The following is a 6,401-nucleotide window of genomic DNA, read 5'->3' as shown; positions in this document are numbered from 1 at the left end:
AGTATTATCCGTCTGTTTTCTGAATTATCCGTGCAATAGAAAAATGTCCCGAAAATAAAAGTTCTCCAAATGCCCTGAAAATTTAGTATGATTTTTTATAGAATATTTTAGAATTTCTGGCACTGAACATGCACCAGCGGGCTACACCAGTGGGCCACAAGGGTGGAGGGCACGCCCCCCTGCCTTGTGGGTCCCACGTGGGTCCCCTTCACTTATTCCAGCACCCATCCACTTCGTCTTCCTCCAGAGAAAATCATCCCGTTGCTCAAACCCGTGTTCTAGCTCATCTTGCTTCCATTCTCGATCTCCTTGTGCAAAGCTCCATTTGCAAAACTATTTTGGGGGATTGTTCTTCGGTATGTGACTCCTCCATTGGTCCAATTAGTTTTTGTTCTAGTGCTTTATTTATTGCAAATTTTTGCTGCTGTGGTGACCTTGTTCTTGAGCTTGCATGTCAAATTTATATGGTCCAAAGTAGTTTTTATGCATGATATAGCCTCTAGGCACTTGTAGGAGTAGTTTCTATCAATTTTGTTGAGTTTGGTTCACTTTTATTTTGAGTCACTAAAAATTTCAGAAAAATTTCAAAGGAAGAAAATGATGAGGAGATTGTTAAGAGGCTCTTAAAGTCGGGGTTCTAAAGGCAATGAAAATGAAGAGAAGGAGAAGCCCAAGTACAACCTTCCTCGCACCACGGAGGTTCGGCCGTGTGAATGGCCCTATGATGCATTCTTAGAGGCGGGTGGAATTTATGAGGATTTCTATTATTTGGCTGGGAATGCAGGCATCACAGACTTTCTCCATGACCAGTGTGATCAATACCTCCTACTCACTAATACTTTCGTGCAAAATTTTCACTTTCATGCTAGGAGATCACCACCCACGGTAGAATTTCACTTATATGATGAGCATAAGGAGATGACGCTTTATGACTTTTGTGAGGTTTGCAAATTACCTTATGAGGGCAGCGTCGATGAGCCATGTCCTAGAGATGTGGAAGATTTTATTGATGAAGTTACCGTTGGGGAAAGGAGAAAGGTGTCAGAAGTGAGAGTGTCTAGTTTACATTTTCCTGTTTTGCGCTACTACTCATTATTTGCTGGGAGATGTTTAATTGGTTGCGGGGAGAGTGGAGGCTTTAGTGCTCTTGACCTTGCTATTTTGCACCATGCTTTACTTCGTGATAAAACTTTTAGTTTGGGCGTTATGGTTGCTCGACTGTTGAGTTTAAACCGTTTGAAGGGGCCTATTTTCGGAGGTATATATGCTTCCCGTCTTGCTAGACGCTTCGAGATACCCATTAGGCACAATGAAAAAGAGGAGAAGCTGCTACCCACTATATACTTAGATTATGACAGTATGGTAGCACATGATTTTATTAAGAAAGACGATGACAAGAGACTCATCTATGACCTGGTATTTAGCGAGAAGACTTGTCAGATTATTACCTTGCCTGCACCTTCTTTGTTCGATATTCATTCAGGTAGGTATATCATCATGCCCGCGGACATTTATGCATACTGGGAGGGGACGCGATCCCCAGTTCCTGAGCCAGAGCCATCACCCGAATCCATACTAGGAGTCTATTTATCAGTGGGAGGCACATGAGCTCGCTAACCAGTGGAACCCCCAGGATCCTCCTCAGTACACTGGAGAGGGCTACTTTGATCCATGGGCATAGACCAACTTAGGCCAAAACTCTAAGCTTGGGGGAGTACGTATTTCTCACCGACATTACATTCATGTTCACACACTCATTCCAGTTGTCGGTGTTCGTACTTTTTCATTGTATTATCCATGCTAGTTTATTTCCTTTCTCCTGCTTTCTTCTTGTGTGTTTGAAAAACTTTGAGAAAAACAAAATAAATTTTTGTAGCTTCTTTTTAGTTTCCTTTCCATGTTTATTTAGTAAAAGTATTAAAGAAAATCCAAAAAGGTTTCTTGTTCTTCTTTTGCTTGTTGGGAGCTTTCCCGTGTAAATAGTTTTTCTCGTTCTTGTTTTACTTTCTTCAGAAAAACAACAACTCCAAAAACATTTCAGTGTGTTTCTTTGAAATTCTTTTCTTTTCTTTGGGGGTCGAGAGGAGAAGACCACGATGAAAATGTTTAGTGGCTCTCATATGCATTATTGTTGATCTAACAAAGAGCCCATATTACCTTGTCTTCTCCTTTGAATAAATGTTTGCAGATTCCATCTTACTCTGATGCACGTGCACTATTATTATTACCCACACCGTTCGGTCGTAAGTGAAAGGCAACAATGACGATATATGATGAAATGATTGAGACGAGAAAAAGCTGGTATGAACTCGACCTGTCTTGTTTTTGTAAATATGATTAGTTCATCGTTCTTGATTCAGCCCATTATGAATGAAACATGTTTGCAATGGCAATTAGAGAATATAGTTACTCCTTCCATGCTTAATTAGCTAGGACTTTATAATGGTTTACCTTGCGCGCCAACATGCTTTTAAAATGGTTGTGATGTAGTATGATAGGATGGTATCCTCCTTTGAATGATTCGAGTGGCTTGACTTGGCACATGTTCACACATGTAGTTGAAACAAAATCAACATAGCCTCCACGATATTTATGTTCATGGTGATTTATATCCTACTCATGCTTGCACTCAATGTTGGTTAATCTCAATGCATGTTTATGATTATTGTCGCTCTCTAGTTGGTCGCTCCCCAGTCTTTTTATAGCCTTTGCTTGTACTAAGCGGGAATATTGTGAAGGAAATATGCCCTAGAGGCAATAATAAAGTTATTATTTATATTTCCTTATATCATGATAAATTTTTATTATTCATGCTAGAATTGTATTAACGGGAAACTTAGTACATGTGTGAATACATAGACAAACAAAGTGTCACTAGTATGCCTCTACTTGACTAGCTCGTTGAATCAAAGATGGTTAAAGTTTCCTAGCCATAGACATGAGTTGTCATTTGATTAACGGGATCACATCATTAGAGAATGATGTGATTGACTTGACCCATTCCGTTAGCTTAGCACTTGATCGTTTAGTATATTGCTATTGCTTTCTTCATGACTTATACATGTTCCTATGACTATGAGATTATGCAACTCCCGAATACCGGAGGAACACTTTGTGTGCTACCAAACGTCACAACGTAACTGGGTGATTATAAAGGTGCTCTACAGGTGTCTCCGATGGTGTTTGTTGAGTTGGCATAGATCGAGATTAGGATTTGTCACTCCGATTGTCGGAGAGGTATTTCTGGGCCCTCTCGGTAATGCACATCACTATAAGCCTTGCAAACAATGTGATTAATGAGTTAGTTGCGGGATGATGCATTACGGAACGAGTAAAGAGACTTGCCGGTAACGAGATTGAACTAGGTATTGAGATACCGACGATCGAATCTCGGGCAAGTAACATACCGATGACAAAGGGAACAACGTATGTTGTTATGCAGTTTGACCGATAAAGATCTTCGTAGAATATGTGGGAGCCAATATGAGCATCCAGGTTCCGCTATTGGTTATTGACCGGAGACGTGTCTCGGTCATGTCTACATAGTTCTCGAACCCGTAGGGTCCGCACGCTTAACGTTCGGTGACGATTGGTATTATGAGTTTATGTGTTTTGATGTACCGAAGGTTGTTCGGAGTCCCGGATGTGATACACGGACATGACGAGGAGTCTCAAAATGGTCGAGACATAAAGATTGATATATTGGATGGCTATGTTTGGACATCGGATTGGTTCCGGGTGAGTTCGGGCATTTATCGGAGTACCGGGAGGTTACCGGAACCCCCGAGGAGTATATGGGCCTTAGTGGAATAGAGGAGAGGAAGGCCAAGGTGGAGGGCGCGCCCCCTAGCCCAATCCGAATTGGGTGGGGGGCCGGCCCCCTTTCCTTCCCTCTCTCTCTCCCTTCCTTCTCTCCTACTCCAACAAGGGAAAGGGGGAATCCTACTCCCACCGGGAGTAGGACTCCCCCCCCTTGGGCGCGCCTAGGAGGCCGGCCCTCTCCCCTCCTCCACTCCTTTATATACGGGGGAGGGGGCACCCCATAGACACACAAGTTGATCATTGATATTTTAGCCATGTGCGGTGCCCCCTCCACCATAATCCACCTTGGTCATATCGTTGCAGTGCTTAGGCGAAGCCCTGCGCCGGTAGCTTCATCATCACTATCATCACACCGTCGTGCTGACGAAGCTCTCCCTCGACACTCTGCTGGATCATGAGTTCATGGGACATCACCGAGCTGAACGTGTGCAGATTGCGGAGGTGCCGTACTTTCGGTACTAGGATCGGTCGATCGTGAAGACGTACGACTACATCAACTGCGTTGTCATAACGCTTCCGCTTACGGTCTACGAGGGTACGTGGACAACACTCTCCCCTCTTGTTATGCATCACCATGATCTTGCATGTGCGTAGGATTTTTTTTGAAATTACTACGTTCCCCAACAGTGGCATCCAAGCCAGGTCTATGCGTAGATGTTATATGCACGAGTAGAACACAAATGAGTTGTGGGAGATAATAGTGATACTGCTTACCAGCATGTCATACTTTGATTCGGCGGTATTGTTGGATGAAGCGGCCCGGACCGACATTGCGCGTACGCTTACGCGAGACTGGTTCTACCGACGTGCTTCGCACACAGGTGGCTGGCGGGTGTCAGTTTCTCCAACTTTAGTTGAATCGAGTGTGGCTACGCCCGGTCCTTGTTGAAGGTTAAAACAACACATACTTGACGAAAAATCATTGTGGTTTTGATGCGTAGGTAAGAACGAGTCTTGCTCAGCCCATAGCAGCCATGTAAAACTAGCAACAACAAAGTAGAGGATGTCTAACTTGTTTTTGCAGGGCATGTTGTGATGTGATATGGTCAAGACATGATGCTAAATTTTATTGTATGAGATGTTCATGTTTTGTAACAGAGTTATCGGCAACTGGCAGCAGCCATATGGTTGTCGCTTTATTGTATGAAATGCAATCGCCATGTAATTACTTTACTTTATCACTAAGCGGTAGCGATAGTCATAGAAGCAATAGTTGGCGAGATGACAACGATGCTACGATGGAGATCAAGGTGTCGCCCCGGTGACGATGGTGATCATGACGGTGCTTTGGAGATGGAGATCAAAGGCACAAGATGATGATGGCCATATCATATCACTTATATTGATTGCATGAGATGTTTATCCTTTATGCATCTTATTTTGCTTAGTTCGGCGGTAGCATTATAAGATGATCTCTCACTAAATTTCAAGGTACAAGTGTTCTCCCTGAGTATGCACTGTTGCGAAAGTTCATCATGCCGAGACACCACGTGATGATCGGGTGTGATAAGCTCTACGTTCACATACAACGGGTGCAAGCCAGTTTTGCACACGCAGAATACTCGGGTTAAACTTGACGAGCCTAGCATATGCAGATATGGCCTCGAAACACTGAGACCGAAAGGTCGAGCGTGAATCATATAGTAGATATGATCAACATAGTGATGTTCACCATTGAAAACTACTCCATCTCACGTGATGATCGGACATGGTTTAGTTGATATGGATCACGTGATCACTTAGATGATTAGAGGGATATCTATCTAAGTGGGAGTTCTTAAGTAATTTGATTAATTGAACTTTAATTTATCATGAACTTAGTACCTGATAGTATTTTGCGTGTCTATGTTGTTGTAGATAGATGGCCCGTGTTGTTGTTCTGTTGAATTTTAATGCGTTCCTAGAGAAAGCTAAGTTGAAAGATGATGGTAGCTGCTACCTCTTGAGCATGCGTTGGTTTTCCCTTGAAGAGGGAAGGGTGATGCAGCAAAGTAGCGTAAGTATTTCCCTCAGTTTTTGAGAACCAAGGTATCAATCCAGTAGGAGGTTACACGCAAGTCGCCTTGTACCTGCACAAACAAATAAGAACCTTGCAACCAACGCGATAAAGGGGTTGTCAATCCCTTCACAACCACTTGCAAAAGTGAGATCTGATAGAGATAATAAGATAAATATTTTTGGTATTTTTATGATATAGATTGGAAAGTAAAGATTGCAAAAAAGAAATAGATCGGAAACTTATATGATGGAAAATAGACCCGGGGGCCATAGGTTTCACTAGTGGCTTCTCTCAAGATAGCATAATCTACGGTGGGTGAACAAATTACTGTCGAGCAATTGATAGAAAAGCGCATAGTTATGAGAATATCTAGGCATGATTGATGACCCACAAGTGTAGGGGATCTATCATAGTCCTTTCGATAAGTAAGAGTGTCGAACCCAACGAGGAGCAGAAGGAAATGATAAGCGGTTTTCAGTAAGGTATTCTCTGCAAGCACTGAAATTATCGGTAACAGATAGTTTTGTGATAAGATAATTTGTAACGGGTAACAAGTAATGAAAGTAAATAAGGTGCAGCA

This window comes from Triticum aestivum, chromosome 3D (genome assembly GCF_018294505.1).
Source record: "Triticum aestivum cultivar Chinese Spring chromosome 3D, IWGSC CS RefSeq v2.1, whole genome shotgun sequence".
NCBI classification, from domain to species: domain Eukaryota; kingdom Viridiplantae; phylum Streptophyta; class Magnoliopsida; order Poales; family Poaceae; genus Triticum; species Triticum aestivum.
This window is presented reverse-complemented; position numbering follows the sequence as displayed.